Below are 26,172 nucleotides of genomic sequence, written 5' to 3'. Positions count from 1 at the left end.
GGAGTCTTATGATTGGTAGAGCAAGATTGAAAAAAGGAAAAAACAGTCCCTTTAGGGGTTTTTCCAAAACAGCCTCTTGAATATTAAAATAGGAGGCCCTATGGGGAGCAGGGTGGGAGGGCAGGCAGGCCTCAGCCATAGACTGGAAAGAGGCTGTGAGGATCCCTTAGGAAGAGAGGGGCCCCCAAAAGTTGGGGGCTGCTGCTCCACTGCCCAGAGAGCTATCAAAGTTTAAGCAGGTCACCTGGGGGCTGAACCTGCACTCAGCCCACCTGCAGCCATCTAATTACCTCCCAAGTTGGGGATGGTCCCTAGGGATTCCAGGAGGCAAGAGACCCTAAAGCAGCTGATTGCATGGATTATCTGGACCCAAGATAATTCCTTCCAACTACTCCTCTGAGTATTCTGAACACTGGAGGAACTGGCCAGGGGAAAAACTCGCTCCACTCTGCCCATCTTGGTGGTGGGTTCTGTCCCTTCTCTACGTGTGCGCTTCTCCCTTCCTGCCTCAGTCCCCTTTGGTCCTAGTCCACTGGTTTCACTAGCAGAGGTTCTCTTAAGGCTGGTAAAAGGCGTTCCTTAGCCTTTTACTCAATGGCTGCCCTGACTGGGAAATGCATTTCTAACCAGTCTCCCCTCTCCTGGGGCAGTCGCCCCTCATCCCCTCCGGGGCTGGCCCCAGTCCCTCTGCACATTTACCCCCCCCCCCCCCCCCGCACAACTGACCCTTGCAGCAGCAGTTTCCAGTACCTCCCCCACTTCCAGCCATGGAGACGCTTTGGTATGTTTGACACGAGTATTTTTCCTTTTTACAAGGTATCTAATTACCTATTATTTCTGATCTTCTCTTTCTTCAGCTTCCAGAACTCTGCTGGGAGCTACAGAACCAGTGGGGGAGAACCTGGTTCCCACCAGAGCTGAGAAAGAGGCCCTGTGGTCATCCTTGCATGTCACCATCCCCTTCACCATTGTGACTCTGTAATTAGAGAGAATGGATCTGACCTTAGACCAGAGATCGGCAACTCTGGCTTCTGTCTTTAGTCCCCAGAGGGTCTCAGTGTGCCACATCTGAGAAGCCCCGGGCCTCAAGAATCCTTATATGTCAAGAAGGAATAAAAAAAGCTGCCTGGCCATAGCACGGCCAGCTGGCATGCAGAAGGCAAGACAACTCCAGATTCTGCGTTCTCATCCTTCCTGACAGCTCAGTGCTGTAAATGCTTGTCAATAACACATTTTAGTCCTTGGTTGTCCTTACGCCCCATTCCTAATCCAAACCACTTTTTCCGCATGTGTTTGCTAGTTGAGCAAGAGCCAAATTCACTTTCAAAGACAGCACACCGCCTGCCTCTTCTGTCCTGTCCCCCTCAGGTGGGTCTCCGGGGTCCTATGACCTCTCCTTCCTAACATATCCAAGGTCTCTCTTTCTACATGTCTTCCTGCCTGGATGTCCACCTTCTCCCTCAACCTAGTGAGGGACCACCTATGCAATGCCCCTTCCCCCACCCAAATGCATCACTTGGTCAAGGTCTCTGTCTGAAATATGGTTGTATTACCTTTAGTGAGCCCCTATGTTTTACACGGGCGCAAATAACATTTGTAAAGCTGCCATAGTATAGGATCTGTTAAGGTTCCAGGGGCTTCTGAAATAAAAGATATGATTAAAGGCAGGAATTCTATTTTAAACCTATTATAATGTCCCTTGGGTTTTGTGATGATGGTGGGGGTTCAACTTCTCAGTGGCTAACAGTGGATCCATTGTTATCCCGGCAAAATAACGAGAGCATCATGTAGAGAAGTAACTATAGTAACCTCATGAAGAGCCATGTTTCAGGATTCAGAATCTGTTACACATGTCACTTATTTCCTGTTACTGATGTCAGGTCCCAAAACACAGCAAAGCACACTGGGTTGGATTCCAGTTTGCTGTCTGGCTCTGTCCCTCACCAGCAATGGGGGCTTGGACCCACTCAGGAGCCCTCAGCCTCAGTTTCCTCAACTGCAAAATGGAATAAAACAATACCATGGTAAGGTTGTTGTGACAATGAAATGAGGCAATTAAAGTATTAAAAACTTGGGGTGGCCGGATGGCTCAGTTGATTAGAGCACGAGCTCTTAACAACAAGGTTGCTGGTTCGATTCCCACATCGACCTCCACAACTAGATTGAAAACAACGGCTTGAGCTTGGAGCTCAGCCGCTGGTAGGCAGCCAGTTGGCTCAGTGGTTGGAGCGTGGTGATCATAACACCAAGGTCGCCAGCTCGATTCCAACATGGGCCAGTGAGTGGCGCTCTCCACAACTAGATTGAAAAAAACAATGACTTGACTTCCTGGAAAAACACACTATTCCCCAATATTCCCCAATTACATAAAAACGTATGAAAAACTCTGATAATACAGTGCCTGCCATGAAGTCGGCACACAATAAATTGGTAGCGCCTGTTATAATAACTAATTGCTATACTGCTGATTTGAAAGATAAATATAGAATTGAAACTGGTGGGCAGCAGGAGAACCCGGCTGAGAGAGGGAACTTTTTGAGACTGATGATTTGATTGTTCCACCAAGGCCTCTTAAAACATCCATTTATTTTAGTTGCAAGTTGAATATTGTCCACGTTGATAATTGCTATGAATAATTAAGGAACAATGGCGTCCACTGACATTCTGATAGCACTTGCGTGATTAGCTAAATATAGCTTCTTATAACCCTTTCAGTATTGACACACAAAACCCAAACCCCTAACACTGTGAAACTAAGTTGGTAGGGTAATATAGTTACACAAAATAATAAACAAGAAAGTAATAATTTTTTATTACTTGGGTCCCCATCTTGGCTGATTTTATTTTATTTTTTTTAGTATATTTTCTTGCTGGGGTATAACGTTCATAGAGAAATGTGCACAAAGCGTAAATGAACAGCTTGATGCATTTTCACAAAGTGAACACAACCTTGTAACCAACACTCACATCAAGAAACAGAACATCTCCTGGACTGCAGAAGCCCCTTCTTTTCCCCTCCTGGCTGATGGTTTCTATTTTCGTTTCTTCTCCTCCTCCTCCTCTTTCTTCTCTGAGATATAACTTACAAACCATAAAATGCATCCATATTAAATGTGAAATTTGATGAATTTTCCTGAAGTCATTCAGTTATGCAATCATCACTACCATCCAGTTTTAGAATATTTCCATCACTCCAAAAAGTTCCCTAGTGTCTGTTCAACACCAATCCCCACTTCCATCCCCAGCCCCAGGGAACCACTGACCTGCTTTCTGTCTCCAGAGTTTTGTCTTTACTAAAATGTTCATATAAGTAAAAGCACACGAGAATGAACATACAATAGTACTCTTTTATGTTGTGATTGGTTTTTTAAATCATAAAATATGTAAAAATGAATATGGCCACATTAGAGTGTCCCAAGTGTGGTACATAAAATAACTTTAGATGGCTGGTAGACAAATATTTAATACCTTATTTTTTGTGTTTGTTCTAAGATACGTGGAAATAATTAGCACATCAAGCCACAGATGATATTATCTGATGCCACAGATAACATTGCTTAGATCAAGAATAGGTTTTGAAACTAATCAATTTAAGAAGTATGCTAGGGCCAGCCCGGTGGCTCAGGCGGTTAGAGCTCCATGCTCCTAACTCCGAAGGCTGCCGGTTCGATTCCCACATGGGCCAGTGGCCACTGGGCTCTCAACCACAAGGTTGCCAGCTGAGATTCCTCAAGTCCCGCAAAGGATGGTGGGCAGCGCCCCCTGCAACTAAGATTGAACACGGCACCTTGAGCTGAGCTGCCTCCCGGATGGCTCAGTTGGTTGGAGTGCATCCTCTCAACCACAAGGTTGCCAGTTGAATTCCTCGACTCCCGCAAGGGATGGTGGTCTGTGCCCCCTGCAACTAGAAATGGCAACTAGACCTGGAGCTGAGCTGCACCCTCCACAACTAAGACTGAAAGGACAACAACTTGAAGCTGAACGGCACCCTCCACAACTAAGATTGAAAGGACAACAACTTGACTTGGAAAAAAAGGCCTGGAAGTACACACTGTTCCCCAATAAAGTCCTGTTCCCCTTCCCCAATAAAAATCTAAAAAAAAAAAAAGAAGTATGCTAGTACAACATAGATAGTGCACAGATGATACAAAAATTATAAGGGTGTGTGCAAATGAGTGAAGCCAGTAAAATAGTGGTGTAGATTAAGATAAATTATTTCTGTGAGCCCTGAAATTCTCTGCATATCATTAAGTATGTAGCCTTTCAAAAATACTATTCAGAATTTCAAGGCCATTCAGGTATTTTATTGACCACGTCAACAATTTTTTACAGAGGACCTTCTATGTGCTAGATGCATGTTCATCTAAAGAGTCTAGTCAAACTGCTTTTTGTATTTACTTCATAAATATTTTCTGAAGGAATTGGATGATTTGAGCGCAGTGACACACAAGAGCATGTGGTTATTTGTGTGCTTGCACGTTGCCACAAAGGTTCTGGGCAGACAAGAAGAACCAGAATTCAGGGAAGAGAGAGAAAGTGTGTTTGGATGATGAGGAATTTGGCTCAAGGGAGGGTGGAATTTAGACAGGCAGAGAAGAAGGGAGGATGGTTCTAGCAAAAGCAGAACAGAAAATAGCATATTCCAGGGTCAAAGAGCTGACCCTACTGACTAGTACAGGGTTGAGAAAGGTGAAGAGCTGGTGACAGGACTAGAAGGGCTGATCTGAATGACGACCACTCACAAACTATGAGCTTGGGTCCAACCAGAGGTAGAGTCAGAATATTTAGGCTGCTTCACTCCTGTAGTATAGAGGATGCATGGATGGATGGACGGACAGACGGACGGATGGATGGATGGATGATGGAGGGCAGGAAGGAAAGGTTGCTCAGATGGGTGGTCATCTGTTGTATGTCCACACAACTCACGTCCATCGCTGTCATGTAAGACCTAAAATGAAAGTTCAGTATTAGGTGCTGCCTTGACATCTGAGAAAACTGGGAGGTCCTCAAATGGCCTGACCATCAGTCCTCCTCCCCATTATGTTCCTGTGAATACGGTCCCCTAAACAAACAACTTTCTCGTCGCAGGGACCAGGCACAGTTCCTGCTTATTCCTCTGAAGTGGACTTCAGTTCCTGCCAGATTGTTGGGAATTATCCCAACAAGCCAATCACCATCCTCCTGCAGGCCCTAAAGGGCACCTCACTCTTTTGATACTATAAACACTCTGTTCCCAAGTGCAGCTCCCGCATGGCTCTGCGTGGTTCGTGGTATCCTCCTCCCCAGGCTGAGTACAGGTGACTAATAAACTACCGCTGTTGATCTGTCCAGTGTCAAGTGTCCTTTGGTCATCTCCATAATTCAAGGGTGGGAGTCTGCCCCTCACTAACAGGGTGGAGAGAAGGTAATCACAACAATCCTCCCTGTTTTTCCTTGCTAATGGATCCTGGATTAATTCAAGGACCCATCCTCCCCCACGTGACTTAGGAAGTAGTCACCACATCCCCAGCTCAGAGATAAATTCTAACTGGTTTAATTCCATCTTAGTCATCCCTAGACTCCAGCATGTGACTCAGCTCTGCCCATTGAAATGTGAGGATATATCTGATAGGAGGTTTCTGGGAAAGCTTTCCTGGCTCCTACGAGGACACTGGAACAAAAGGCCCCTGTCCTACCTCTGGGTATTGCTGGGTCTGGACATGATGCCCTGATCTGCTCCTCTAGTTAACCTGTGACCGTGAGTAGATACCGAGAGAAAGAGCTGGAAGACCTGGGTCTTCACCACCACCAGAGAACCACTGAAAAACCCTCATACCTCTGAATACTGCGTTTTCTTATTTATGCCAGTTTGGGTCAGCATTTTCTCTTCCTTGCAATTGAAAATATGCTACAGTGTCTTTAAGCTGTATTGGGAAAAACAAATTCTTAAATCCATCCAAAGGATGGTATCCTTTCCTTAAAGAGTTTTCAGAAGGGCCTTAAGTTTAAAGTTCAAACTAATAGAACACTCCAATGAGATTAGTTTAATTACCAGAGATAGGAAATAAATACTGAGTGCCTACTATGTACAGTATCCCTGAGGTAGGTTTTATTATCGCTCCCGCTTTATGGACGTTTGTAGAGATTCAGAAAAGTATGTGACCAGCCCAAGTCACACAAACAGCAAATGTCAAAGCCAGGATTTAAAAGCCAGGTGTCTTGCCAAAATCCTGCAGGACTTCCCATCCTAATTGTGTCTGGCTGGAAGCTAGGAAGCCAAACAGAAGAAAGAGTTGAAGGAGTTTTAGTAGGCATTTTTTAAACAGAACTAGAAGGGTTTTTCCTTATTTTTTAGAAAAGACAAAGCCACCAGCAACCTCTCACTTTTCCTGCCACATTTGAACCAGACACAAAAGTATGTGGAAATGCAAAATTGCTTGTGAGATGTACAATCAAGCAGTCAACAAATATTTATTGAGCTCGTAATATGGGCCTGGCAGCGGGAATAACTGCTGGGTGCTGTTTTATAGTCCCACTGAGAGAAAGGCCAGATTGTAGTACAAACTCCATAAAAAGAGAATTTTTAAACACCACTCTAAGCTTACAGGTCTGGCTTTTTTTTTTTTAAGCATCTAAAATGCAGTTGAACACTGCTTATAAATAAGGATTTGGACTCTAGTGTCAGGAAGGCTGAGATTCAAATCCCAGCTCTCCCTCTACTTGCTGTGTGACCTTGAGCAAGTTTTCAATCCCACTGAGCCTCAGTTTTCTGATCTGTAAAATGGAAACAATAATATTATTTAGTTCAAAAGGCAATTGTGCTGATGAAATCAGATAATGCCAGGTTTATATTGTATTCAACAGATATTAGAGAATATTACTTGTTATCATTTTATTATTCCTTTTGAAAAAGTAGATGCCTCTACTCTCCCATGCAGAGATACGGAGCTGGAGCAAAAGGGAAGGCTGGTTGCCGGCCCAGATTATGCCGGAGGTTGTAAATTCACCCTGTTGGTTCTTCCTATAGTTTCCTTTCCTCCTTCCTCCCATTCTAGAAGGGAGCTGATTTGGGAATACTGCCTAGAGTCTGGAACCCTGTGGAAGGTGGTGCAACCAGGCACTGGGACAACCTCAGAAGGATCCCCAGTGCCCCATATGGCAGGCATGAAGCAGAGGACCCTAGAGCCACGGGAGCCACATGGGGGGGGGGCAACAGATCCCTCCGCGACGGTGTGACTGATGATCCAGCGCCAGAGTCATCCCTCCCCACCCTGGCCTCGCTCAAAACCCCAGACCAGTGTAAAACGCAATGTGTGGCTGAGGAGCAGGTGGGGAGCGTGTGCCCAGGAAAGACTGCAGTTAGAGGGTGTACACCAGCCCTGCACTCAGAGTGGACTTCTAGGAATGAAGCTTCTTTCTGGTCCACCTGAGTCATGGACTGAGATTCATACCAGCTATGGCAAGAAGAATTCAAAGTTGCTTGTTCCTCCAGGAGACTGGGGTGGATACAAGGTTCACAGATTCTATAGCAAAGAATAGAAAAGAAGGTAAACGTGTGGTCGCCACTCCAGGCCCGTCACCTGGAAAAGAGCACGCTGGTCGCAATCGTCCAGAGGCCTTTGGCCTGGGCTTGGGCGCAAACAAGGAAGCAAAGGAGGGAGAGGAAGAACATAAACAGGCTGGCAGAAAACTGCCGCCTTTCACAGCCTTCCACACCCAATTCTTAGTAAATCCAGAGATTTGGATATGTAGCTAGGGATTAGCAATTAAAACTGTTATGTTGCAACACCTTTCCCGTTGAAATTGGTTAAGGCATATGGTTTGTGAATTGGTGGATGTGACAACACAGCCTTCTGTGCAAATATCTGACTCTCTCTGCCCTTTCAGGTGGGGAGAGGCCAGTTCAGGTTTCACTATTGGCCCCCAGGGCCCCTGCCCCCACCCCCCACCCCGGCTGTGAATGTCAGCTCTTTTTCAGAAGCAAATTGAACTACCAAATCTCTTTAATTTCGAAACTACTATTTTCCAAATAAATATGCTGGGTTTTATGTACAATCAATCAATCAATCAGCGCTGACAGCCTAAACCCAAGTTTATGAAGCTTCAGGCCACAGCAGAGGGCCTCCGCTCCAGGGCTACACCCTGAACGGTGAGCAGCTCTGACTCAAATGAACCAGAGCTTGGATTTCACTGTTTTCATCACCTTAACATTTACATTCTGAGAGCCTGGGGAAATGGAGCTCTGAGACACAGAACATTAACCTTTGCTATAGCAAAAGTCTTGGCTGTCTTCAAGAGCCTAAGAAAAACATGGTACTCCTCTCCATTCCATCCTGGAGTCACTTGAAAAGGTCAAAATTTGGGAGGAGCTCTGACAGCAGTGAAATCTCAGGAAATCTTAGAGCTTACAGGGACTGCAGCCACCATCTAAATCTGCTCTGTCATTTTATGCATGAGTAAACTCAGGTGCAGGAGAAAGAAGGGAAGTTGTGCAAAGTCACATTGCTGGATGGTCGATCAACTGTGACTGGAGTCCATGCTGCCTGACTGTCTATTCACTCACTATAATGAACTGTTCTTGGTGACCATTTAGAGGCCTCTGTGGTTGTATGGGTCATAGTGGGGAACAGGGCCCCAACTTCTCGTATGGAAGTGAGAGAGGCCCCAAATCCCTATGCCTACTTCCTGGAAGCAGGGCTATGACCTAAGCTAAGCCAACAGGACATTTCCATCCAGCCTCACTGTAATATCCAACCTGCCCATCACCTCCATGTTGGTTTTGCCTTAAGAACAGACTATTCCGACCAGAGCCACATATCCTAATGATACATTTACCTGGTGACCAGTTCACTCAGTGACCAATTTGCATAATGAATAGTTTGCCTGAAATTCACACCTCTTTTGAGTTTTTTGCATTCATTCGACTGCCCTATTCTTTTTTTTTCCATTTTTACAGATTTAAAAAATTATTTTCCTCTGCAGATTTTCCCCCCTGCCAAATTTTGTATTTCTGATTAAGTATTTATGAAATGTATCACTTTTTATAAACAATGAAATTGTTCTTTATTGTTGTGGGTACCTTTTGATAATATATGAACTTTCAAACACACTGTAAGGGACCTTTTTGCAAGTTCGTATGAAGACTATTTCTTCAAAGTTGTATGTTTACAGCAAGAGACACTTACTGAATTTGATATTCAAGATGTTAAACTCAGAATAATCCTAAGTTTTAAGCACAAAATGGAGTGATCTTGGTCAGCAATTGATCTGACTTTAGCAGTGGGATGAGACCAACACAGCTGACAATTAATGGTAATTAATGTCTGATTACAATGAATAAGAATATACTAGACCAAATGTGTAATACTGGGTTCATCATCCATTCAAGTCCATAAGCAAGTACTGAGTTTGACTATACTAATAAAATAACTAATGCTTCTCAGAGGCCCACTGCATGCCAAGGCCAGGCTGAACTCTGTACTTAAGTTTTCTTTTTCAGTTGCACTCCCTGAGGGCAGGGCCTCCTCTTCGCTTACTGCTGTGTCCTCAGCTGGCCCATAACTATCTGCAGAATTACTGGATGGTCCTGTTTGCTGGGACTGTTATTATCTATCACCTCAAGTGTACAGGTGAGGAAATTCAGGTCAGGAGTTGTCACTTGTCCAAGGACACCAGGTAGGGCAGCACGACCATGACCATGGAGTCTGCACTCCTAACACAGGGGAGTGTGACCTCATCCCTGTACCCTAACGACTAAAACTGGATGTGCGTTGGGAGGAGACGAAGGAATGGACAGGCATATTCAACACAGTTTTAATGCTGCTTAGTTCTGGGGGCGGGTGTGTAGGTACAGAGGTCGCTGGGAAGGGATGGCTCTGAAACGACTCTCTAAGGTCTCTAAATGACTATTATTGGGGGTAGAACATTCCAGGATGAGCCCAAGCTTCATGGGGAGCCTTGGGACAGAATACAATCAGGAGTCAGAGGGCCGGGGTATACCTGAGTGGCCTGTGCAATGTGTTGTAGCTTTCCAACAAAAGATTAGCAAGATGGTGAGAGAAGAAGCATTCTGAAAGCCTAAGACATAAATATGGGACTAAGCAAAGAGATTATTCTTGACCTCTCTATTTTTCTTCATCTCATGTATATTACATATATTTTCTCTAGAAATTAAAAGTGTCTCAAATGCTCATGTGCGTTTGGCCTAGTGCCATTGTGCTAACAGTAGTCAATAACATTTTGTATAAAAATAAAACTGCGGTTGGGAATGTAAAATGGTACAGCATTCTGGAAAAGACTTTGGCAAGTTCTTTAAAAACTAAGTATACACTTATCCTACAACCCAGCAATCACAGTCCTGGGCATTTATCCTAGAGAAATAAAAACTTATGTCCACACAAAGACATGAGCGTTCATAGCAGCCTTACTTGTAATAGCCCCAAACTGGAAACAACCAAAGTATCCTACAATAGGTAAATGATTAAACAAACTGTGGTACATGCATATCATGGAATACTATCCAACAATAAAAAGGAACAACTGATACAGGCAATAACTTGGATGGATCTCAAAGACATTATGCTAAGTGGAAAAAACCAATCTCATGCTGTATGATTCCATTTATATAGTATTCTCAAAATGACAAAATTATAGAGCTGAAGAGCTGATTAGTGGTTGCCAGGGGTAGGAATAGTGGGAGGAAGGGTAGGTGTGACTAGAATAGGGCAGCACAAAGGAGATCTCCGTTGGTGACGGAACAGTCCTCTATCTTGACTGCAGTGCTGGTTATGCAGTTCTGTACAGGTGATAAAACAGCAAACACATCCATTGTACCAATGTCAATTTCCTAGTTTTGATATTACAGTTCCCTGAGCTGTAACTAGTAAGGAAAACTGGATGAAGGATACAAGGGACCTCTCTGTACTATCTTGGCAACTTCCCGTGAATATATAAGTATTTAAAAATAGCAAGTTAGAAAAAAATTTAAAAATTGGGGTTGAAAGTATCACCTGATTTCTCAAATTTCCTTTCATAACCATTCTGCAGAAATTCTAGTAAGGTGAAAAGATGGATATGCTTTTCATATACAGAAAGTTTATTCCTTTTATAGCTTCTTAACATTCCATTTCATGGCTGTACATATACTTTTTAATCCAGACCCTTACCGATGAATATTTAGGTTATTTCTGTTTTTTTGCTATTGCAAAGTGTTATTATTTAGTTACATGAATAATCTTACACATAAATCATTTTACCCATTGCATTTAGGATTATGAAGTACAAATTCCTTGAAGTAGCAAAACTGGTTTTCTTAAGAACTATACTATAATCTATATTTATGCTTTTATATATTTTTATATATTAAGCAATATATAAATTTTCTGAAAAACTTATTTCTGAAAATAGATATTTACACACACATTCTTTTTTTTTTTTTTTTCCTTTTTTTTTTTTAAAGATTTTATTGGGGAAGGGGAACAGGACTTTATTGGGGAACAGTGTCACTTCCAGGACTTTTCTCCAAGTCAAGTTGTTGTCCTTTCAATCTTAGTTGTGGAGGGTTCTGTTCAGCTTCAAGTTGTTGTTCTTTCAGTCTTAGTTGTGGAGGTCGCAGCTCAGCTACAGGTCTAGTTGCCGTTGCTAGTTGCAGGGGGCACAGCCCACCATCCCTTGCGGGAGTCGAGGAATTGAACTGGCAACCTTGTGGTTGAGAGCCCGCGCTCCAACCAACAACTGAGCCATCCGGGAGGCAGCTCAGCTCAAGGTGCCGTGTTCAATCTTAGTTGCAGGAGGCAGAGCCCACCATCCCTTGCAGGACTCGAGGAATTGAACTGGCAACCTTGTGGTTGAGAGCCCACTGGCCCGTGTGGGAATCGAACCGGCAGCCTTAGGAGTTAGGAGCACGGAGCTCTAACCGCCTGAGCCACCGGGCCAGCCCTACACACATATTCTTAATGCCAAAAACTTTACTGTACTTCAAGTTACTGTACACATTCAATGTTAATAAAATATTTCTATTTGATTAATTTAAACTAGTCATTTATTTATTGGTGCTAGTTTAACATTTTTGTTATACATTTACTATTATAATACAGCTCATTTTTACACAGATCCAGAGATAATGTGGTAAAATTTTGTCTCCCTAAAGATAACAACTACACATAGAATAAGCTTGGTATTAATTCAGAAACATCTTCCAGCCCCAGTGTTATAAATGGGCTCTAATATATTAAACAAAATGAATTTTCTCCAGTAAAAAAAATTTGGGGGGGGCTGACCCGGTGGCTCAGGCAGTTAGAGCTCTATGCTCCTAACTCCAAAGGCTGCCGGTTCGATTCCCACATGGGCCAGTGTGCTCTAAACCACAAGGTTGCCAGTTGAATTCCTTGAGTCCTGCAAGGGATGGTGGGCTGCGCCCCCTGCAACTAGCAACCACAAATGGACCTGAATCTGAGCTGCGCCCTCCACAACTAAGACTGAAAGGACAACAACTTGATTTGAAAAAAAGTCCTGGAAGTATACACTGTTCCCCAATAAAGTCCTGTCCCCCCCCCCCCAATTTTTTTGTTGTTGTTAAATCTATCAAGTAATCAGCATCAAAATGTTTGGGATGCTATGAAGCATCTCTTATGCCCGGAAATGAGTTTTAGCCATCCTCTGAAAGTTCACGGTACAGCGTGTGGGTGAAGATTTCTGGGCAACCTTTCCCTCTTTCAGCCTTTGCTGGTGCGAAGCCAAAATGTAAGCTTTGAGTCTGAGTTTTGCAACCCACAAAAAACATGGTTAAGGCCAAAGAACAGAAGTATTTATACTTTTGGAGGCCTCGGGGTTTTTTTATGAATCACGTGGTGCCGGCCCCAACAGTGGGTTCTGCGCCTTCTGCTGTTTGCTGCAGACAGTCAAGTGGGGCGAGCGCCCTCTAGGGGTGAGCTTCGGGAACAAAACCGACAGGGCATCTGGGACAGGGTCAGTGGGGATTCACCTGAATGGCCTTTCCTAAACAGCTAGGCTTCTAAAGCTTCCAGAAACTAAATTCTATCAGTGCGGTACAAGAAATAAAGTGATGGACGAGTGTTAGTGCATGCGAGAGCATGCATGCATACATGCTTATAAAATCGGAGTATCTATGGAAGAAGCAGGAAATGAATAACCGTGCTCACCTCCTAGAAGGGGAATGTCATAAGGGAGATGGGGATAGAAGGGAGACTCACTTAATACCCCCCAAATTTATTATGAAAAGCTTTCAAACATACAGGAAAGTTGGATGAATAGTGCAATGAATTCCCACCTACTCACCACTTAGATTCCACTGAGCTTGTCATTTGCCATATTTCCATTTTTCACCTCTGTTAATTTGCCTGGTTATTTGGTTAGAAACGCACATTTCACAGTAAAATCTTTATACCCTTTGAATTTTGTATTGTGTATATATCATCTACCCAAATAAATTTATTAGTAATAATAATCACCTTTGAGAGGAATTGTGAGGGAGGATCAAATTAAATGAAAAGACGTAGGTAAAATACCTGGCACAGTGCCAAGCACGGAGAGCACCTACTCAGTAAATGCTAACTCTGGTTATTCTCAGATTTCCCTTCACGTGCTCTTTAGTTCCACAGTCAACTCATCGCCTTTGATTTCACCCTGAGGAGGCGGCACAGACGAGACAGGGCTGTCGCTGGAGCCGAGGACTGGGCTCCAAAAAGCTCAGTGACTCAGAGGCAGCCAGGTAGGTACCAAGGGGTCCACAGACAGGCCTGGCGTCTGGGCCTTTTCCCAATCCAGCCCTCTTCCGTTTTCCCACAGCACTCTCACGTTCTCCAAGGCTCCTCCTCCTGGCAGGCCCAGAGCAGGAGCCATAATCACACCCTGCAGGTAAGTGGCAGGGCCTCCAGAGCACCCTGTGAGAAGCAGACCAATGAGCAGTGAAGAGGCCCTGGGCAGCCTGGCACTTAACCCTTCCGGGCTGCTCCGAGAAAATTGCTTCATGTCTCCAAATACCCACCTTTTCCCACAGACTATCTTGTAATAAGTTTCACTATTTTCTGATATCAGAATTATAAATATAAAATATAATTCAGTATGTGGTAAAAAACAAATAGAGATACCAACTAGGTCTCTAAACACTTATATAATATATGTAATTCATAATGTATATGTGATATAATATACACATATTAATATAATATATGCAGATGTTAACATGTAATATATGTGTTACCAGACAACATAAATGTAAAATATTATTCAGTATGTGGTAAAAACCAAGTAGTTAGAGATAGTATGCTAACTATGTCTCTTTTTCTCTCTATGCATACAAATGTATATATAATATATATACTACATGTTATATACATTATATGTGCATATTATATTACATATATGATATGATAAAGATTTTTAATTAATTTATTTAGAAACCTAGTTAGAATCTCTATTTGGTTTTTACCACATACTGAATTATATTTGGCCAGACTAACCCTTTTCCTAGCCAAGGGCCATAAGTCTCCATCTCTCACTTTTCTAGATAAACTAGCTGAGTCACCACCTACTCTGTTAACCACCATCAATGCTCCTCTGGAGTCTCAGGCCTTCCTGCCAACTGTCTGTGAATCCAGAGACTGACTCCAGTCCTGTGGAGAGAGAATTGGAGAACTCGGCTGCCCCTCAAGGGCCTTGTTTTTCAGCTGTCTGGTCTCTGTTGCTGACCCACTGGACACCAGTGAGAGCAGGTTCCTTAAAGCCATATGTGCTGCTCCACTTCCTGGAGGCTGCTCCCTCGAACTTGACCCTGCTCATGTGCAACTGTTCCTGGAGGAGAAGAGGCCCTTTCCACAGGATGTCAGTGAACCTGGACACGTTTGGTCTGGGCGTCAGTTCATAGCCAGTCACTATAGAAGTGCCCGCAACAAAGACCAGGGAAAACCTAATAATAACAATGGTTGGCATTTACTGAGCATTTACTGTGCAGCATGCACTGCACAAGATGCTTTAAATACATTACTGCATTTAATTTATCACCTCAATCCCTTTACAAGGTAGGCATTGCTCCTTGGCTTGAGCCTTGCCCTTCTGGTGAATTCTTCTTGGAAGACCTTAATTTATTTAAAAAAAAAAAATTAATTAACATTTATATGACACTATGTGGCAGACACTTTCCTAAGCAGCTTTACAAACATTAACTCATTTAACCCTTATAACAGTTCTATGAAGTAGGCACTGCTATTACCTTGATTGCAATAGACTAAATGTTTTGTGCCTCTAAAATCCATATGGTGAAAGCTAATCCCTAATCTGATGGTATTTGGAGGTGGGGCCTTTGGGAGGTGATTAGTATTCTTACAAAAGAAACCCCAGACTCTTCCCGTAAGTGGCCTGAGGTGACCTCTGAAAATGGTTCACCATTCACTTGCCCCCGAGAACCCCACAAAATCATGTACATCATGAGATTCAAGTCTACGTGTTCATTTTAAGAACACTCGTGAAACTGCCTAGGCCATCAAGGGTATGCATATCCAAAAAACCACCAAGCATCTAAAGGATGTCACATCACAGAAGCAATGTGTGCTGTTCCGTTATCACAGTGGTGGAGTTGGGAGGTGTGCTCAGGCCAAACAATGGGGCTGGACACAGGGTCAGTGGCCCAAAAAGAGTGCAGAATTTTTGCTGCACATGCTTAAAAAGCAGAAAGTGCTGCTGAACCTAAGGGTTCAGGTGCAGACTCTCTGGTCATGGAGCACAGCCAGGTGAACAAAGCTCCCGAGATGCAGCGCGGAGCGTACAGAGCTCACCTTGCAGATTAACCCGTACGTGAGCCCCCTGCCACCCTGAAGTAGATGATTCTCCCTGAGAAAGAGCAGGTTGCTCCCAAACCATAAGAGGAGGTTGCAGAAGAAAACGACATCCCAGAAGGAACTGAAGACACAAAAACTTATGGCCTAAGAGTAAATTCAGCATCAAATAAATGCTAATAAAAGTAAAAAGAGAGACCCCAGAGGTCTTCCTCACCCTTTCTACATTAGCTCTCACCAGATACTAAATCTTCTGGCACCTAGATCTTGGACTTTCCAGACTCCAGAACTTTAAGAAATAAATTTCTGTTGTTTATAAGCAACCCAGTCTATGGTATTTTGTGATAGCAGCCCAAACAGACAAAGACACCGATTTAACAGACTAGAGAGCTGAGATGTAAACGCCACTAGTAATGAGCTCAAAGTCGTCCAGCCAGTAAGTGCAAAGCTGGGATGCCTGTTCCTGCCAGTGGAGCTGTAATACAGATCTCAAAAGAGAAACATGTGCACAGGAACTATATTGGCAAGGGTATGGTGAGTTAGGCACTTTCAGACATTGCATGTGGGAAGGTAAATTTGGAAATCAATGTGACAATACTGAACACAATTTAAAATGCACATAGTTGCTTTGATTTAAAAAATCTCCCTCTAGAAATTATTTCGATGCATTTTCATGCCTGTGCAAAGACATATGGACAAGGCATTCCATTGTATTATGTTTGTAATAATAAAGACTAGAAGCCTAGGGCATAATGTAATAGGGTGTAAGTTACATAAAGTATGATACAGCCACACTCTGAAATACTATACAGCTGTGAAGACAAATGAGGGAAATCTACTTACACTGATATGCAAAGTCCTACAAGATGTATTTCTAATGAAGAAACAAAGCATGGGGCATTGTGTGTGTCTTAAAAGCTAACATTTAAGCTGAAGTATGGGGTTCTGATTTCAGTGAAAATAGAATAAACATTCTCCAGCCTACCTATCACGCTGACTGCAATTATAAATACTTTCAGAATGCTAGCTAAGGATGCTGAAAAGCAAATGGTAGCAGGTGAATTTGTGAGAGACCAGAATCCGAAGGGCTGCCAAACTCAACGGGAGTTCACAATTCTTTTCCTTCAGTATTGCCCAGCCTGGCCTCAAAGACAGCTACTCAAAACCCAGAAATGTTCATCTGGTCCAGAGAGAAAGAGCTCCAGAGAAGCCCTCTCTTTCTGATCTGAGGAGTGTGTGTGTGGGGCTGTACTCCATTTAGGTTTTTATTTTTATTTTTCCTGTTCTCCCCTGCCCCAGCCTGTAGGCAATACCTTGCTGTTGGGGGCAACAGCTAGCAGTGCTAGGGCAGACACTTACAACTCAGGCAGAGGAAATTTGTCTCTAACCAGAGGAGCTATGGTTCCGAGAACATGGAGAGAATCCCATTGCTTTGTTTCTCTCCCTGTCCTCCCTTGGTCCCAGAGGCAGACACAGTAGTGGAAAGTGCACAACAGAGCAGGGAAATTGAAGTGCCCCCTCAAATCCGTATGTTGAAGTCCTAACCCTCAGTACCTCAGAATATGACTACATTTGTAGTCAGGGCCTTATAAGAGGTAATTAAGGTCAAATGAGATCGTTAGGGTGGGCCCTAATCCAATATGACTGGTGTCCTTATAAGAAGAGGGGATAGGACACAGACATGTGCATGCACAGAAGACTGTGGAATGACAGAGCAAGAAGGCAAGGAGAGAAGCCTCAGGAGAAAGCAACCCTGCAGGCACCTGGATCTTGGACTTCCAGCCTCCAGAAATGAGAAAAAATGAGTTTCTGTTGTTTAAGCTACCCAGTGTGTGGTATTTTGTTATGGTGGCCGTAGCAAACTAATATACCTATCTTTCTGGCTGGAGGACTGGGAAGGGAGGCTCGAGTGCATCAGAAAGTATTGGGGGACATCAAGAGAGACATCGCAGAAAGCTGTGTATAAACTCCCAGGCTCACCCCAGAGCTTACCCTCCAGATCAGACCCTAAAGAGCACATCAAAGGCTTAGCCAAATGAGCTACAGGGTAGCACACGGCCCAGGTCCCCGACTGACCACTGCAGGGCACACATATGGAACTGCAAATGCTTTCAAAACTGAGGTTGGATGTTTCACTTTAGGAAACTTAATTTTAAGGAAAACAGCTGTTTCAATAACTGAAGTTAAAGTTTCTCCTGGATCCCAGAATTCAGACCATATTTATAAATGTATAATTCAGCTATTTCTCGGTTTAAATGGGCTTGGGCTAGTCTGGGAAATGTTACCATTTTTACTATTTTCTACTGAGAAAATATTTTCCAATTTATGTATCAAACAACTTAATGAACTTTTGAAATACAACACGATTTTACATTGGAGTTATTTGTGCAATGATTTCTTTACAATTGTATATAAAATTTTTTTACTGTAAAATTGAGTTAATGTATAAAATACTACTTTATGCCATAATAATATATATTAGTACTTAAAAAAAAAACAAGAAAAAAAAAACTGAGCTGAGTTTGGAATCACAGCCCACAGCAGGCAGGTTGAAACTTGCAACCTGAACCTAACCTTCTGGATTACCTGTGAAAATTTTAAATATCAGCATTCTCTAGTCAGACTGACAAAGAAATAGAAAGAAAAGACATAGGTTACTAATTTCAGGAATGGAAAAGGGGCTACCACTATATACCTTACAGTCTTTAAACATGAATCTTATGAACAATTCAACACATAAAAATTTGGCAACTTAGATGAAATGGACCTATTTCTTGAAAAATACCAACCACAATTTGCCCAAGAATAAATAGATAACCTGCATAATCCTATATTTATTAAAGAAACAAAATTTGTATTTAAAAACTCCCTGAAAAAGAAATCTCCAGATGGTTACAGTTACAAATTCTACCAAACATTTAAGGAGGAAATAAAACCAATTCTACACAATCTCTCTTAGAAAACAGGAGAGGAAGGAATACTTCCCAACTCATTTTGAGGCCAACATTACCCTGATATCCAAACCAGACAAGATAATAAAAGAAAACTGTAGACGAATTATCTTTCATGAACACAGACATAAATCTCAACAATATATTATCAAGTCAATTCCAGCAATATATATGTGTATGTGTGTGTATATCTATATAGCTCACTATAACCAAGTAGGGTATATACTAGGAATGCAATGTCAGTTCAATATATGACAATCAATCAACGCAATCCACAATGTTAAGAAACTAAGGAAGAAAAATCAAATGATCAAATAAATTGATATAGAAGAAGCATTTGACAAAATTTGTGATAAAAAGACTCAGCAAACTAGGAACAGAGGGAACTTCCTTAGCGTGAAGAAAGACATCTACAAAAAAATTAAAAGAAACATGACACTTACGTACTGATGAAAGACTGAATGCTTTTTCTCTCTAACATGGGGAACAAGGCAAGGATGTTCATTCTCACCACTCCTTTTCAATATTGGTACTAGAGGGCTAGAAAAAGAAAGACAGACATATTAGACAAGAAGTAAAATTGTCTCTTTCACAAACAATGTAATTATCTATGTAGACAATCCCATGGAGTCTATAAAAAAGCTTCTAGAAATAGGTTTTAGGACATAATGTCAACACCTGAAATTCAATTGTAGTTCTATATATACTAGCAGTAAACATTTGAAAACTGAAATTAAAAATATAACATTTACAATAGCCCAAAAAGGGTATAAATACTTAGGTATAAATCTAATAAAATATGTGCAATATTTCTTTGCTGAAACTACAAAATGCCAATGAAAGAAATCAAAGAGGACTGAAGTAAATGGAGAGATGTGCTGTGTTTATGGATTGGAAGACTCGATATAGCTAGGACAGCAGTTCTTCCCCAAATGTTCTACATATTCAACATGATTCCAATCAAAATTCTATGGAGATTTTTTTAAAAGATGTAGATAAGCTTAATGTAAAACAATTTTGAAAAAGAAGAGTAATGTCAGAGGACTCACACTACTTGGTTTTAAAAACTACAATATAGTGCTAGATGGGAGAGGAGTTGGGGGCTGGGGGAGAAGGTGAACGAATTAAGATGTACACATTGGTAGTCACCATTCATGGGGATATGAAATGCAGTATGGGGAACATAATCAATTATGTAAAGACTACATATGTAGGGTGTCTGATGGGTACTGGACTTATGGGGGAAAATCACTTCATAAGTTATATAAGTGCCTAACCACTGCCCTGTACACCTGAAACTAATGTAAAATAATACTGAATATCAAATATATATATATATATATATATATATATATATATATATATATATATGCTCACAGGATGTAAAGTACAACATAGGGAATATAGTCAATGGTATAATAGCTACGATGTCTGACAATTAAGTTTGCAAACTTGTTTCAACAATGTTGCTAACCTTTTTTGATATCAGAGGGATTATTCATTATGAATTTACACCAACTGGACAGTTAACCAAAAGTTAGACGACCTGAACTTTTCACTAACAATTCATGGCTCTGGCATCACGACAATGCACCAGCTCACACAGCACTGTCTGTGAGGGAGTTTTTAGCCAGTAAACAAATAACTGTATTGGAACATCCTCCCTACTCACCTGATCTGGCCCCCAATGACTTCTTTCTTTACCCGAAGATAAAGGAAATATTGAAACGAAGACATTTTGATGACATTCAGGACATCAAGTGTAATACGACGACAGTTCTGATGGCCATTCCAGAAAAAGAGTTCCAAAATTGCTTTGAAGGGTGGACTAGGCACTGGCATTGGTGCAGAGCTTCCCAAGGGGAGTACTTTGAAGGTGACCATAATGATATTCAGCAATGAGGTATGTAGCACTTTTTCTAGGATGAGTTCACAAACCTAATTATCAGACTTTCATATGTATGATGTCAGAGGGGTAGTAGACTTGGGGGATTATCACTCTGTGAGGGTCGTAAATGTCTAATCATTGTGTTGTTTTGTATAACTGAAACTAATATAAATAAATAACCCCCCCTAAATACAACAAAAACTACTATACATCTACACTAATTAAGAGTACAATATTGAAGAAGGGATAAACACACAGATCCATGAAACAGAATAGAGTCCACAAACAGACCCACTGAAAACAGACAACTGACTTTTGCATAAAGATGCAAAGGCAATTCAATGGAGAAAAGATGGTCTTTTCACCAAATGATATTGAAACAATTGAACATCCATATGCAAAATAACCCTGGACCTAAACCTCACCTCTTATACAAAAATTAACTCAAAAATGACCATAGAGCTAAATCAGGGGTGTCAAAACTTTTTTCAACGTTTTTTACCAAGGGCCATATGCGGTAAAATACACAAACAGCTGGGCCACTCACTCGAGGTGAAGTACGTATTGCCTCACCTGGTTTATTTAAGTAAACTAAATATATTTTTGGAATTTGCTGCGGGCCAATTAACAATGGATTGCGGGCCAAGGACTGCAGTTGGCCCACAGGCTGCAGTTTTGACACCCCTGATCTAAATGTAAAACTATAAAACTTTAGAAGAAAACATCAAAGAAAAACTTTGCAACCTGGTATTAGCCAGAGTTTTAGGTATGACACCAAAACGTGATCTATAAAAGAAAAATACAACAACTTGAATTTCATCAAAATTTAAACCTTTTTCACTGCAAAAGATACTGTTAAGAGAATGGAAAGATATGCCACAGATGGGAAGAAAATATTTGCAAATCACATATTCAACATAGGACTATCTAGAATATAAAGATAACTCAACTTTAAGAAAACAAACAACACAACAAAAAAAATGAGCAAAAGGTTTAAACAAACATTTCATCAAAGATGACCTGTGAATAGCTAATAAGCACATGAAGAAATGCTCAACATCACTGGCCATTAGAGAAATGCAAATCCAAACCATGATGAGATATCCCTATCCACCTATTAGAAAGGCAAAAAACAAGAACAAATAAATGACAACACCAAATGTTGGGGAGGATGTGGAGCAACTGGAACTCTCATCCATTGTTGGCACAAACACAAAATGGTACAGCCACTCCAGAAAACAGTTTGGCAGTTTCTTAAAAGTTAAATATTTAGGGTGGCTGGATGGCTCAGTTGGTTAGAGAGCAAGCTCTCAACAACACGGTTGCTGGTTCAATTCCCATATGGGATGGTGGGCTGTGCCCCCTGCAACTAAGATTGAAAACGGCGACTGGACTTGGAGCTGAACTGCGCCCTCCACAACTAGACTGAAGGACAACGACTTGAAGCTGATGGGCCCTGGAGAAACACACTGTTCCCCAATAGTCCCCAATAAAATCTTAAAAAAAAAAAAAAGTTAAATATACACTTATCATATGACCCACCAATTCCAATCCCACACCATAGAGAAATGAAAACATATTTTCACACAAAACTCTGTACAAAAATTTTTATATCAGCTCTATTCATCATTGCCAAAAAACTGGAAACAGCTCAAATGTCCTTCAGCAGGTAAATGGATAAACAAACTGGGACATTCATACAACAGAATACTACCCAGCACTAAAAACAAATAAACTCGCGATATACATGACAAGTTGGATGAATCCCAAAGGCCTTTTGAATGAAAGAAGGCAATCTCAAAAAGTTATATACTGCATGATTTCATTTATTTGACATTCTGGAAAAGGCAATAATATGGCAACAGAAACACAGATAAGTGGTTGTCAGAGATTAGGAGTGGAGAGTGTAGCTTTACAAGGAGAGTAGGAGGGAGTTTTGGGGGTCATAGAAACATCATGTATACTGATTATGGTTATCATTACCCAAACCTATACCAGCTTCAAAACTCACAGAGCTCTGTGTATATGTGCATGCACAATTTTACTATGCTCATTTGAAAAAATATTCTTAAAAAGCTAAGATTCAGGTAAAGAAATAGAAATACAGACATATACTCGTATGCTTATACACAAATAGTCCTTCCCTGTAAATACGCAGAAGTGAGTCATAGTGGTTGCTATGGCAGAGGGAAGAAGCAGGGTAACTGAGGTTCAGGAGTGGGAAGGGTGATTACACCTCTCTGTACTACTTGATTTTTTCCCCCCTACAATAAGATGAATCTCCTATTCAAAAATATATTTTAAATTAAAAATGAAATATAAAACATTAGTGCATATGAATATATTGGAAAGAAATATGCAAAAATTATAAGAGATATTTTGCTCATAAGTGGGATATAGAATTTTCTTTTGAGAAAATGAAGAAGTTCTGGAGGTTGAACAACAATGTGAATATACAATTAATGAGATTGAACTGTATACTTAAAAATGGTCAAAATGGTAAATTTTACATTATGCATATTTTACCACAATAAAAAATCAATCTAATCAAAATATTAGTAAAAGACTTGAACAGACACCTCACCAAAGATGGATGGCAAGTAAGCCCATGAAAAGATGTTCACTATCTAACTGACCACTAGAGAAATCCAAATTAGAGGCATGAGGGATACTACTGCACATCTATTAGAATGGGTAAAATAAAAAATATTAATGTCAGGTGCTGGCAAAGATCCACAGCAAGTGGCTGTTTCAAACATTGCTGGAGGTAATGTAAAATAGTATGATCACTCTGGAAAAGTTTGGCAATTTCTTAAAAGTTAAACATACACATACCACACAATCATACTGCTGGGTATTTACCTGAGGAAATGACAGGTTATGTTCAAACAAAAACTTGTGAACCAAAGTTCATAGCAGCTTTCTTGGTAATAGCTAAAACTGGCTAAAACCCAAATGTCCTTCAATGGATGAATGGCTCAACTGATACAGTCATACAACTATTCAGCAACAAAAAGGAATGAAATGTTGATGCAACCATTTGAATGGATCTCAAGGGCATTAGACTGAGTGACACTAGCCAATCTCAAAGAGTTACATATTGTATCCATTCTTGAAATAACAAATCATAGTGATTGGGAACAGATTAGCAATTGCCAGGAGTTAGGGATGGGGGAGGGTGTGATATGAGGTAACATGAGGGAGTTGCTCAGTGGTGATGGAACAATTCTATGAACATATGAAACTGGTGAAAGCTGAATAAAGTCCCTTTCTACCTGAGATAATAGTATTGTACAAATGTCAATTTGTGGGTTTTGATAATGTGCTATGGTTACAAAGATGTTATCATTGGGCAAAGTTGGGTGAACTTTTTGTACTATTTTTGCAACTTCTTGTGAGTCTTAGCCTTTCAGAAGAAAAAAAAAATGTAAGAAAAAATGGAGTAAACTATTAATACTTAACAATATTGATGAATCTCAAAGACATTTTGCTGAGCTAAAGTCAGAAGCAAAAGAGTACACATCCTATAGCTCCCTTTAAGTTCTAAAACAGACAAACTAAAATATGATGAGGAAAATCTGTGATTGCCTATGGGGTGATGTGTGGGGAGGAGACATGAGGGAACTTTCTGGGGTGGTGAAATGTGCATTTTACTATGTTTAAGTTACATCTAAAAAGTTGGGGTGAGGGGAAGCCATCTTTAAAAAGCCTTGCTTGCAGTGACACACAAAAAAGTTGGTCAAGCCCATAGAGATTGCAAATTTTGGATAAACAACTTTCTGACAAGCTGAAGTGACCTGTGGACAAATGCTCCTGTAACTTTGGAAATATTTAATTCTGAGAAAGAAGTGGCCTAGTTGGCCAATTTACACTTTCCAATCCCTGTCTGTAAAATCTACAGCATGTGAATGTAAAGATTATGGATTTAAAGACTGTTTTGTAAAGATTACGGATTTAAAATTCAGCACTTTTATCTTTTGTGTCTTTTATGCTTAAACAGAAAATGGTGCCTAGCTTTTCCAAACCGGCTGTTTATAGAGTTTGAAAGGAAGGCACATGTACCGATGAATGTACCTAGGGTGTCTGAAATGACCAGTCATTATTTCAAAAGAAAATTCTCCGCTCAGTCCTGTGGAGTCGCATTGCCTTCCTGACTCAGCAGGCCAGATGAGCTGAAGAGATTCAATGTTCCTGGCTCGTTGGGATCTCTATGTAAATATAGCCCAAGAATACAATCCTTTGTCTAGATTACAGTCCAAATTCTGGCTTTTCTTTTGGGTCATTGTTCCTTCACCTGAGGTCTCCTTTTGCTTTGTAATTCTAATCCTGAAATCTTTCAGTGCTGGACAGTGGAAGAACAGAGACGTTTTCATTCTAAGCAGAACCCAGAAATCCCTGAGGGCTAACATTGAAATTCAAGGGTTTCTCGGGTATGCTATGGCTGTCTGGGAAGTGCTGGGGTTTCCTGCCAAAACCTAAATGATGGTGCCTAAATGGGGACTAAATGATGGTGCCAAGTGAGGGAGACTTGGAAGGTCTGGACTCCACACCTTAGGGAATGCCTCTTCATTTTACAGATGATGAAGCGGAGGCCCAGAGATAAAGGCCATCTCTATGCAGCTGTCCCCAAATTTTGTATCTCTAGCCCTGCCAAGCCTCTAGCTACAGGCTCATGTATCCAACCTGGGTATGACCAGGTCATCCAAATTCAGTGCGTTCTTCCCACCTGCTCCCAGGCTCCTCCCCTCCACCCATCCATTCAACCCCCTTCCCCAAGCCTTCCCCTTCCCTCACAGCAATCCTGTTGATTCTAGTCCCAAATCTGTCCCTTCTCTTCATCCCTGGGGACTCCCTGGGGTCTTCCTGCTTCTGCCCTAGTCCCCCACCTCTCATTCTCACTCAGCAACCAGATAGATTCCTGTGATCTAGTCACTCCCCTGCTGCACGGTCTTCCAGGAGCCCTAGATGAAACCCAGACTCTGAGGTAGCAGACCAGCAGGCTGCACCCCAAAGAAAGGTTTTGTTTGGAACGTCTAGGGATTGAGTGTGGACTAAGGGTCCCCAGTGGTTCCCATCTGACTCCCAAGGGTCAAACTGAGATGAATGAGAGGAAGCTTCCAGAGGCTGCCCTAGACAGGTCTTTGGCCCTTACTATAAGGCCCTCTCTAAATGCAGGTTGTTGTAACCTTCTCACCGTCGGCACTCCCAACTTCTGTTTTAGGAAGCAGCAAAACAAGGCTACCATTTAGAGTCAGACAGTGTTCAATTCAAATCCCAGCTCATTTAACCATCTCTGCTTCAGTTTACCCATCTGTGAAATGGAGAGAATTAGCTATAAAGCACTTACCACAGCACACTGGAAGCTTAATGCATGAATAAAAGCTCTTATTCGCATTCTAAGGAACCAACAGACAGTGCTGCCCAGGGAAGACTAGATTCGCTCATAAGGTGGTAAGTTCCCCGTCACTAGAGTGTGTGCAAGTGTTACTTGGTGCCCAAAGGATTTCAGTGCTTGTAGAAAGCGGGCCTAAGTCTTAAGGTCCCTTCGGCCTCGAGTTATGCC

The 26,172-nt window shown here is 41.6% G+C and overlaps 1 long non-coding RNA gene across 3 annotated transcripts; it reads right to left on the bottom strand.

Annotated features, from left to right (window-relative positions):
- Positions 1–742: 742 nt before the first annotated feature.
- Positions 743–26,172, bottom strand: LOC109443590 (uncharacterized). 3 transcript variants are annotated; one of them, XR_002136718.3, is made up of 4 exons: positions 25,957–26,172; positions 19,165–19,261; positions 4,743–4,948; positions 743–976 (listed from the first exon to the last, which is right to left on the bottom strand). It is a non-coding gene; the product is annotated as an uncharacterized LOC109443590 (long non-coding RNA). The 3 variants fall into 3 exon arrangements; XR_016021309.1 differs by lacking the exon at positions 743–976 and adding an exon at positions 7,431–7,502 and having other exon boundaries at positions 4,290–4,948; XR_012489721.2 differs by lacking the exon at positions 743–976 and having other exon boundaries at positions 4,290–4,948.

Source organism: Rhinolophus sinicus, chromosome 5, assembly GCF_057876585.1.
Source record: "Rhinolophus sinicus isolate RSI-liver-muscle chromosome 5, RSI-T2T, whole genome shotgun sequence".
Lineage (NCBI taxonomy): Eukaryota > Metazoa > Chordata > Mammalia > Chiroptera > Rhinolophidae > Rhinolophus > Rhinolophus sinicus.
The sequence above is the reverse complement of the archived record's forward strand: the minus strand, read 5'-3'. Positions and strand labels throughout refer to the sequence as shown.